This window comes from Taudactylus pleione, unplaced genomic scaffold (genome assembly GCF_031769625.1).
Source record: "Taudactylus pleione unplaced genomic scaffold, aTauple2 ptg000016l, whole genome shotgun sequence".
Lineage (NCBI taxonomy): Eukaryota > Metazoa > Chordata > Amphibia > Anura > Myobatrachidae > Taudactylus > Taudactylus pleione.
The window spans coordinates 48,283,610-48,294,831 of NW_028284418.1; positions in this window are offsets into that span (position 1 = coordinate 48,283,610).

The window sequence follows — 11,222 nt, forward strand, 5'->3', positions numbered from 1 at the left end:
ATTAACATACTAAGGGGCCTATTCATTAAACGTAAAAATTCTGTGGAGATAATTAGCTTTAGAACTCTCATGGGGCTCTATTTACTACAATCCGCATATTGAATGCGAATTGTAGTGTGATATTACCGAGTGAATTCGCATTGCGAATTCAGGCAATATCACAGGGATTTACTATAAATCCCTTGCAGGAACAGAGCTTGCGATAAAGCTCTGTCCCTGCGGATCCCATCTGCACTCTAGCCGCGGTATTTTCGGAAAAAATACCGCGACTAAGAGCCCGCGCATGCGCCGACTGACCACCGCTACTACCCCCCCACCGACGCTAAGCCCTGCCCCCGGTGCTAAGCCCCGCCCCCTACGATCGTGGACCCCCGCGACCTCCCCTCCCCCCCCACGACCCCCCCATCCCTTCATTAAACTTACCTGCATCCTCCTGGCCTCCGGTGATCTTCTCCTGGCTTCCCAATCAGGTGATCTCCCATACTGCACTGGGGCCCGATCACCTGATGACCGGGCCCCAGTGTACTATGGGAGACCAGCTGACCGGAGAGGAGCCATCACCGGAGGCCCGATCACCGGTCCCTGGATTCAGGTAAGTAAAAAAAAATGTTTAATTTTTTTTTCTTTTTTTTACAGTAATAAGCTTGCGGTCTGCTTAGACCACATAGCTGATTACTGGTACCGGCTCCCGCCTCTGCTCTCCCCGTTAGAGCAGAGTGGGAGCCCGGTAACCAGGGGAGACCCTGGATAACGCCACCTCCAGGTGGCGTTATTATCACAGGGCTTCCCCCGGTATTTTTTTACAATTTATTTTTAGTAACTCTGGTCGGATCACATTACCCATTACAATTATGGGAAATGCGATCTGCTTTACTAAAAATAAGTGATACTGGGGGTTGGAGTAGAATTTTACTAATTCTACTCCAATTGCCCTGTAATAACTACAGGTGAAACTAAAATAATGTGAAAAGGGTGTGAAAACACCCTTTTTCACTTTATTTTAGTAAAAATAATGTTAATAAATAGAGCCCATGGAGTTCTAGCTAATTATAGGTGGAATTCATCATTCCACCTCTCCATAAGTATCTATTCCGAAAAGCTGTCATTTTTGCGATGACAGCTTTTCGGGAAATAGATACTTTTCCCTGCCTACACTACCTTATCGCATCTGGAAACACTGCTGCGCATGCCCTGTTACATCTGTAAAACCAGCGCATGCGCAGCACTGCCTACAGATACGTTAAGTTTCGTACCCCCCCCGATCCAATCCCCCCTCCGCTCACCTTCGCCCCCCCCCCCGACTTACCTGTCCGCGCAGCAGCCTCCGGCTCCGTCCTGCTGGTCTGTCATGTGGTTTCCCAGCAGACCACATGACAGATTAGAAAAAAAAAATTTTTTTTTTTTCTTTTTCTAAACTTTCTTGTGCTCTGCTGGGGAGCACACATGTCCGACCAGCCTCCGGAGCCTGAGGACGGAGCAGAGCACCGGAGGGACTCGTCGGGGGACCTGCACACGTGGATACAGGTAAGTTTCACCTGCTATTCGCCACCTCACAGTGGCGAATAGTAACTGCATCAAATTCCGCAAATTGATAATTTTAGGAATTTGATGAATACCATAATTTCCACATCCCCATACTAATGTATGGGGAGTCCCATACTAATGTATGGGGAGTGTGGAAATTAACGCAGGGGAACTTAGCAAGGAGATATCTGTGATATCTCCTGTGCTAAGTGGCTACATGAATACCAAAATAACGTTATTAAAGGAAAATGTCCTTAAAAACTTTATTTTAGTGTTGATGAATATGCCCCTAACTCACTGTGGACGCCGGAGCAATTCATCATTGCTCCGGCGTAGAGACAGTACAGCTGATGCGAAAATCAGCTGCCCCCTGATTCACTATTCACTATTTTCACTATTGCACATGCACCTACAGGAGCCCTGACGTTCAGTGGAAGGAGCCGGACAGTAGCATCCTTCTTCGCAAACCCGGGTGAGTAGCGGAAGCACTCACCATCTGAAGTTGGCGTATGCTCTGCAATCAAGCTCCGAATATATTGTATTTTTGGAGCTTGATGAATTCTGTCCCCATAATAGTGTATGGGGACAGCTGGCCATTACGCCAGAGGAAGGTAGTAGGAGATATCTCCCTACCCCTAACCCTCCCTCGCTGCTGCCTAAACCTAACCTCCCCCCGTAGTGCCTAATCCCCACCCTCCCCTAGTGCCTAACCCTAACCCCAGTGCTTACCGTTGGGATGCCAGCTCCGGGATTCTGACAGGTGTTGGGATTCTGGCGCTGCCATATCAGATACATGCCCAATGCTGTTTTGAAACCGATTCGTCAACACATTGGAAGAATTCTGATGTTCACCTTGTATGATGATACTTGTGAATACTTGTGAAAACATGTAAAGTGGTCTTGTGATTTGTTCCCAGGACAGAGTTATCAATGGAAAAGAGATCTGCCATAGTCGATTTGAGAAATGCAGGGCATAGTTTGCATGAAACTTCTCGCCTGGAGAAGGTTTCTCTAGTTGACATGCAGTGTACCCTCATGAGATACGCCATAAACAACAGTGTCGCCCATGACCTGGACAACCACCAGTGACACAAAACAGGAGGACAAATTTATCTGAATGTGTTCCAGATGGGACAGATTCCAAACAGCCCCTCAGATCCCTGCTGCTCAGATGGAAATGAGGAAGAAAAGCGCGTCAATCGTGTCCATCAAACATCGCCTTGTAGCCAGTGGTTTGAATGCATGTGCTGCAGCCCAAATACCATTGCTTAGGCCCATAAGTAAAGAGATGAGGTTATTATGAGCAAAAAAGCACAAGAGCTGGACCACTAGTCAGTGGAAGAATTTTTTTTTCACAGATGAATCGAAGTTTAGGTGTTTGGGTCCAAGAGGTGCAAATTTGTTCGCCATGAGTGCAGGCTTCCTGCCTGCATTCAGCCCACAATCAAGCATGGAGAAGGTTCCATTATGGTCTGGGGATGGTGGTGCGGTTGGTGACTTCATAAAAATCTAAGAAATCATGGACTCCAAATGCAACCACAACATCATGGTGTGCCATGCCACCCTTCAAGCACGCGGAAGGGATGGCAATGATCGTGGTTATACACTACAGCAAGAAAATGACCCAAAACATATCTCCAATCTTTGCAAAAAGTTCAATTCAAAACAACGACAACAGGTGCTTAAGAACATGGTTTGGCCACCCCAGAGTCCTGATTGCAATCCAGTTGAACTCCTTTGGGATCATCTGGACAGGTATGTTCGAGAAGTGCAAGTAATCAGCCATAATCACCTTTGGGAGCTGCTACAAGACAAGTGGGCTGTAATCGGAGCTGAAACTTTAGACAAGTTGACAGACAGAAGCCCCATGTTTGCACTGGTGTGATCACTGCTAAGGGTGATACTTTAATTAGAGAAAAATTGAAGGAAATCATAACTCAATTTATTTGTAAACAATGTGAATGATTACAAAACATTTATTATGTTTATTTGCCAAAATAATTATATATTCATCACAAACTAGCTTCTTTTTTTCTTTACTTTCTGAAAAATCGATGATCTGGGTGGTGTTTATGAAATTAGCTGTAGTGTGTGTGTGTGTATATATATATATATATATATATATATATTTATATACATACATACACACACACACAATCCTGAATGTTGCCTGTATCTCCGCCATGAGCAGCGAGAGCCAGTGCACGCGCCCATATGAACAAACTACTAAGGTTGTCAGCCTGGTGAAAATAGAAGGTACAAGTGGGCGACCAACTGCACACATATATATATATATATATATATATATATATATATATACAGTTTATGTGTGCTGAACTCTATAACTGCTGTGGCACTCATTTACAGTTAGGTAAAAATCAATCATATATATATATATTTATTTAATATACATACATGAACAGCAGTAATATTTATTTAACAGTTAGATAATGCGGGCAAGGTGCAAATATGATGGCTGCTGTGCTTTGACGCAAAGACAATGGGCTCGATCCAATTGGCCGCGATGATTTTGCGACTGCGAGTCATCTTTACGGCAGCCTGAATATGCACAGAAATGTTTACAGCTCCATGGGGCAAAATTATGTGAATTCGGGCTCGGAGCAGGCCACAAGGGGTGCGAGATGAGGTGCCGTTGCCGGCGTTTTAGCGCCATGGCATCAGTACATCACAGCCTTCGTACACAATTGGATTGACCCCAATGTCATCACTGTGTTGCACCCACCTGGATGGTACCAGGGAGATTGTAAGGGATATATTTACTACAGTGCGCGTAAATAGAAGTGGAGATGTTGCCCATAACAACCAATCAGATTCTACTGTATCTAGCACCTTCTAGAAGATAATAGCTAGTATCTTATTGGTTGCCATGGGCAACATTTCCACTTCTATAAACCTGCACTTTAGTAAATAAACCCCCTAGACTCTCCAGGGAGTCTCCCTAACATTCAGGGAGAGTAATACCCCTTTTCCACCGGAGCTAAAACCTGGGTTATTGCATGGTTATCCCGGGTAGCTCCTTGGTGTAAAAGGGGAGAGGGTTGGAACGCCTTGTCGAGTGACCCGGCAATCCAACCCAGGTAACTAGCAGAGTTTAACATGGGATTAACCCGTGAAACCCTGCAGTGTGAACAGCGCGCGCCGGGTCACAATGACCTGGAGCCCGCAGCATGCCGGCCGATTGGTCCGTCTTCAGTGGCACTTGGAGATAACGTTATCGCCAAGCGTCCACTTCAACGCCAGAAAAGCTGGGTCTACGCAGACCCGGCTCCGGTGTGAACGATCCGACTCGGGAATATCCTGGGTCGGCGCCGGCTAAATTCTGGGTCTGATCCGGATTGGAACCCTGTTCCAACTCCGGGTCAGACCCGGAATTTAGGTGTAAAAGTGGTATAAGCAAGTATGATATACATTATCATGGTTGGCAGGTAGTATAGAGCATCATGATATTACCCTAGCCAATATACAGTATATGCACTCAACACAGGCCAGGGAAGCAGTGGTGTATGGGGGCAGTGTGTGCGGGGCACACGGGCCCCCGAGTCCAGGGGGGCCCCGAACCGCACACTCTGCACCCATATTATTTTAAAACTTACCTGTCCGTGGTCCCATGGCGGGTGTCAGAGCTGCTCAGAACACCGAAAAATGGCCGCCGAGGCCAATTTTCAGGTGTTCTGCGCATGAGCAGTAGACTCCGGGCACATTCTAGTGCCCGGAGTCTACTAATGCCCCGGTGGCTGGCTAGCCTCGTCAGTCGGCTGCCGGCCACCGGGAAGAGAGGAGGGGGCCCCGCACGGGAATTGCACATGGGCCCCCTCCTCTCTTAATACACCCCTGCAGGGAAGCCTTTACTATCACTTCTTTTGGATTTACAGTATATAAACTAGAAAAAGGCTGGATTCTACTTGTAAGGAAATCATAATATTATTAAAGTAAATCACACCAAAACTCTACCTACATGTTGGGTACAAAATAAATTAATAAACATTAGGTTGTGTCTGGTCAATTTGACACTTGGAGGTGTAAACATTTAGTTACAAGTTCTTTTCCCACACACATCAATTCTATTTAATGATCATTCTGAGCTTGGGTTGTAGCCATTCAGTCCAGAACCTATCCCAGATAAATGTTAACCCCAATCGTGGTCAGACCATTTAATAACCATTGCCTCCTTCAGTCTCATGAGGACATTACTATTTCTCTTATTCCCTTTGCTTTCTAACAATATATGCAATATGTACTGTATATATAGTCTGATAGCTAACATAACATAAACTGCAAATCTATAGAAAGATAAAATAAACAAACAAATACAGCGTCCATTTTGTGACATTGCAAACAAGGACATTGTAATGAATAAAGCTTCAGAAATGGAGGCTGGAAATCGATGACAGTGCAAAACTAATTTCTAGAACTCCCTTTTATTAAACATTACTTAGGGACATATTCAATTTGGAGCCTAATGTCGGAATCAGCGATAATATACCGCCGATGACGTCATTTTCGCCTATTTCAATTATCCCCTTATTCAATTTCAAAGACTTCTTGCAGGTTCGAAAAGTCTTTGTAAAAAAACGGCAATAACTTTTCACCACTGAAATAGGTGGCGAAAAAAAGTGCAGAATTGGGGTTTAGGGATGCAGGCTTAAAAAAATTAGCCTGCACCCCTGGGAGTATCATTTAAAAAAAAAACTGTCAAAAAAAGTTTTTTTAAAAAAATCGGGACACCCCAAAAAATTAACTTTAAATTTGGGGGTGAAAAAAAAAAATAGGCGAACAAAATGCCAAACTAACAAAATTAATTCTGTTGGGGTCCCCAAGTATGCGGCAGGTGTTTTCTTCATTGCGCAGAGTAGCGGCAGGTGCATTTTTGCTGAATTTTTAAAATTAACTTTAGGGACTAAAATATATGCTTACCCCCATTTTCATGTACCCCAAATTTGATAGATTTTTTTTTTTTAAATTAGTTATTCCTAAGTCCTATTCTTCACCACTATAGCCGCAAAAAACACCTGCCGCGGCTATTTAAAAACCCTAATTACCTTCAGCAGGGACAAAGGGGGGTACCCACAGTGATCCCCCATGTCAGGACATCATTAGGGGAGTTCCAGGATGAATTCCCAAAAATTCGCCTATTTTTCACGATACTTACCTTTCCGCAGGCTCCTGTTTTCGCCGGCTCCAAATTGAAAGCTGGCACGCGCCCGATACTTTATCCCCAGAAAAGCTCCAATGTGGAGCGAAAAGTCCAGCACAGACTTTTTCGCTCCCTAAATGAATATGGCCAGAGAGATAACTATCTGTATAAACAGTTCTTTAGTTTACTTCAATAAAATCAGTGTTCTATACTACCAAGCACAGACAAATTACAAGAGCTCAGGTGGGAGATTGCTTAGAAAGTATGGCAGTAATTAACAGATTACTTAATTAAGCCATGATTTATTAATGACAAATTAATTATACCTTATTTTGCAGTTCTAAAAAGCTTGATGAGTAATTGTATTAATCACTGCTGTGCTAATTGCAGACATGTACAGAAGGAACACTAATTATATATGCAAGCATATGCAAAATAGCTGGAGCTGCTGAGATATGCAGAATAATTGTGCTATTTTCCTAATTTTTGTTTTCCTAACTTCACATTTTTACTGATAGTACAGAAATGAAAGTTATAAACAAATAATTGAAGTCTGTTATCACAGCCATCAAAAAGAAAGTAAAAACAAACCTTAATAATTGCCATTTTAGCTAAGATTTACACCCAATTTTTTCGTAACAAATGCAGACTTGGGGGTATATTTACTAAAGTGCGGGTTTATAGAAGTGGAGATGTTGCCCATAGCAACCAATCAGATTCTACTTAGTTCCCTAGCACCTTCTAGAAGTTAACTAGAATCTGATTGGATGCTATGGGCAACAACTCCACTTCTATAAACTTGCACTTTAGTAAATATGGGGCCTATTCATTAACACATAAAATTCTCTGGCGGTAATTAGGTTAAGAACTCGAATGGACTTCTACCTAATTACCGGAGGAATTCATCATTCCTCCTCTCCATAAGTGTCTATTCCGAAAAGCTGTCATTTTTGCGATGACAACTTTTCGAAAAATAGATAGTTTTCCCTATCTGCTCTACCTTACCGCAGCTGGAATCAGTGCTGCACATGTGCTGTTACATCCGTAAAAACAGTGCATGCGCAGCACTGCCTATAGCTGCGGTAATTCTGTCCTCCCAACCCCCCCCTCCTGTCCTCCACTTACCTGGCCACTGCAGCCGTCTCCGGCTCCGTCTGCTGTGCTGACACTGTGTTCTCCCAGCAGAGCACAGTAAAGTTTAGAAAAAAAAACCTAAACTTTACTGTGTTCTGCCAGGAGAACATAGTGTCAGCACAGCAGCCGGAGTCTGAGAAGCGAGCAGAGTCACGGAGGGAGCCGACAGAGGATCTGCCCACCTGACAGTGGCGTACAGTAACACCATCAAATTCCAAAAATACATAATCTTTGGAATTTGATGAATAGCATAATTTCCATATCCCCATACTAATGTACTAATGTATGTGGAGTGTGGAAATTAACGCAGGTGGACTTAACCAGGAGATATCAGTGGTATCTCATGTGTTAAGTGCCTTCATGAATACTAAAATAACGGTAATTAAGTAAAATGTCCTTAAAAACTTTATTTTAGTGTTGATGAATATGCCCCTACACCCCTTAGTTCTCTACATGTAATGTAAGATAGCCTATTTACTAGCGACAATTCACTGCCAGTTACTCATTATCAAAAAAGAGAGAGGAAAAAGGAACATTGGGGCCACCTTGGTGAAACTACACTATGTTGCACTGCAGGATGGGCAGATTTACACTTTGCCTAGAGATTTAGCATTGGCAAATGGTGTGTCCTAGCTTAATTCCAAATGTCTGTGTAAAAACAAATCTGCCCAGTATTTGTGCGGCACATGCAAAAGCTGCCCGTATTTTCCCTGCATGCAACAAAAAAAATTATAATGCATTTGTACCCGTTGCATGGCAAATTGGCAATACGGTTTATTGAGGAGCTATCTGCTCTTTTTTTTTTTTTTCATTTGTCTCAGCCCTGAATCAGGCCCAAAATGTCCATTATCTTCATTGCTACTAGTTATTATTAGATCATGCTACGGTCCACAGCCACTTATATTAGAAGTGCTGCAAGGAATTTATAAAAAACAATGCATGTCAGTATAGCCATTAGCCTATATATATATATATATATATATATATATATATATAAAAAAACACTGTTCCAGCTATTGTGATAAGAATGACTCTGGTAGCACGCAATTCTGCAGACATGCCCTCTGCGAGCATTGTTACAGCCCTGAGCTGAGATTCAACTATAATGCATTACCTGTACTTGTGTATGTTACGCCCTGTTATACCCCTTTTCCACCTAAATTCCGGGTCTGAATCAGAGTTGGAACAAAGTTCCTATCTGGATCAGACCCAGATATTCCCGAGTCAGCGCCGCTCACACCGCAGTCGGGTCTGCATAAACCCGGCTTTTGCGGAGTGAAAGTGGTCGCTTGGAGACGACGTCATCTCCAAACGCCACTGAAGCCGGACCAATCGGCCGGCTAGCAGCGCACTCCAGGTCATTGTGACCCGGAGTGCGCTGTTCTCACAGCAGGGTTTCACGGGCTACGCCCGTGTTAAACCCTGCTAGTTACCTGGGTTGGATTGCCGGGTCACTCGACCCGGCGATCCAACTCTCTCCCCTTTTTCACCAGGGAGCTGCCCGGGTTAACCCTTCAAAAACCCGGGTTTTAGCTCCGGTGTAAAAGGGGTATAACAGTCCTGTACTGAGATGCAACTGAAAAGTACTTGTGTATGTGTAAATTTATGTTTATTATGAATGTGTATATAAAAGTTACTCAATTCATGAATACCTTATGACACATCTCTACTAAGTGCTGATGCCATCCTTCCTTTGCATGTTTTCCAGATCTCCTCACAGAATCACAAGTGAAATAATTAGCTCCACCTGTGAATCTTTTAAAATGTGTCAGCGAGTAATGACTACACATGTGCACCTGCTGGGTGACCTGAAAAACGTGACCTGTGTGGGGTCCTGAGGACCGAGTTTAAGAACCACTGTGTTAGTGTTTTTTGTAACCATGGACGTAACTACCATAGGTGCAATGGGTGCAGCTGCTATGGGGCCCAGAGGTAAGGGGGGCCCATCTTCCTTGTCATCTGGTGTATAAATAAATATAATAATATACTATTAAAGGAAAATAATTGTGAAATCCGATCAGCTTACTTGGAGTTCCAAAGTCCAAAACATTTATTTGCACCAAGAAATACAAAGAGTACCATCCCTACAATGCACATGCGCGGTTGGCACCAACACAAGGCTTCAATTCTGAACACACTGACTGCAAGGATCAGTGTACTACAATTTATACACAGCAAACAATATAAAAGTAACCTTAGTAACACATATTACAGTTTAGATAAACTGGTCACTACACAATAGGTTACAGGTAAAAACAATGTATCTGGTCAAGCTTTCAACTGTCTTCCTGAGTCGTGGTAACCTCTTACTTGTCATCATTGTCGTATCCATGTGTGCTTATGTCCTCAGGTGCTTGCCACTCAGTGTGGGAAAGTGGCAGGTAACAGTTTACAGTTAAATACAGGTTCTTATTAGATGCATATACATTTACCAAACAAGCTGTAACTACAAGCAACCGTAAATAAAACAAATCTGTGATCACTTCCAAAATCTAATATATTTTCATACATGAAATTGCAGTGCTATATTTATACACTGTTATGTTGGAAATTGTGCAACGTTTATAAAGAATATAAACACTAATTTACAACAATGCGTGATATTGAAAAGCAATATTTAAGTATATGGACAATATAAAATATGATTTAAATTAAACATACAGAAAGTTGTTTATTACTGAACTTCATTCAGTTTTATTTATTTAGCTTTAACAGTCCAACCTTTGATAGTCTATTAAACGTATTACAGATTGTCCAGCTCTGTGTTGTAAAACTTTATTGGAACCCAAGCAGCCATTTCTATACCAAGGTGATTAATTTGGTTGTTGGTCCTTTTGAAAATATTCCTAACACACTTTATAAAGAGAGGTTTAATTTGAATAATATATATATCGCTAGTATGGTTGACAATATTATCAGCAGAAGTCTTCCCGACGCATACATCATCCCTTTACCGAATTTGGAAAATTGTTTCTCAGTGTCTAACCATTAGAACCACTCTGCTTCATATTCTCTTGTTCAATGGAGATTACATGTTTATCTAAAATCTCATTTTTCTTTAAAGTATTTCATGTGGGTGCAACAAATGACATCAAATTTTATCTCTAAAATTATATATCATATACCCTGTTAACCAAATTTTGACAATTTAGTACCATCTTGTTGGATTGATTTCAGTTTTGAATATCAGTATTAATGTATCTTTATTTATGGGACCTGTGTCATCACAGTCAGTATTACATTCTCTTAAAACACACTCCTTCAAAGTTTGGGGAAAAGGACAACCACTCATAATATACTCAGGAGGACCATAAGACTGATTATCCTAATTGGTTGCTATGGGCAACATCACTTCTAAAACCTCTCACTTTAGTAAATTTACATCTTTGTATCTTATGAGATACATATG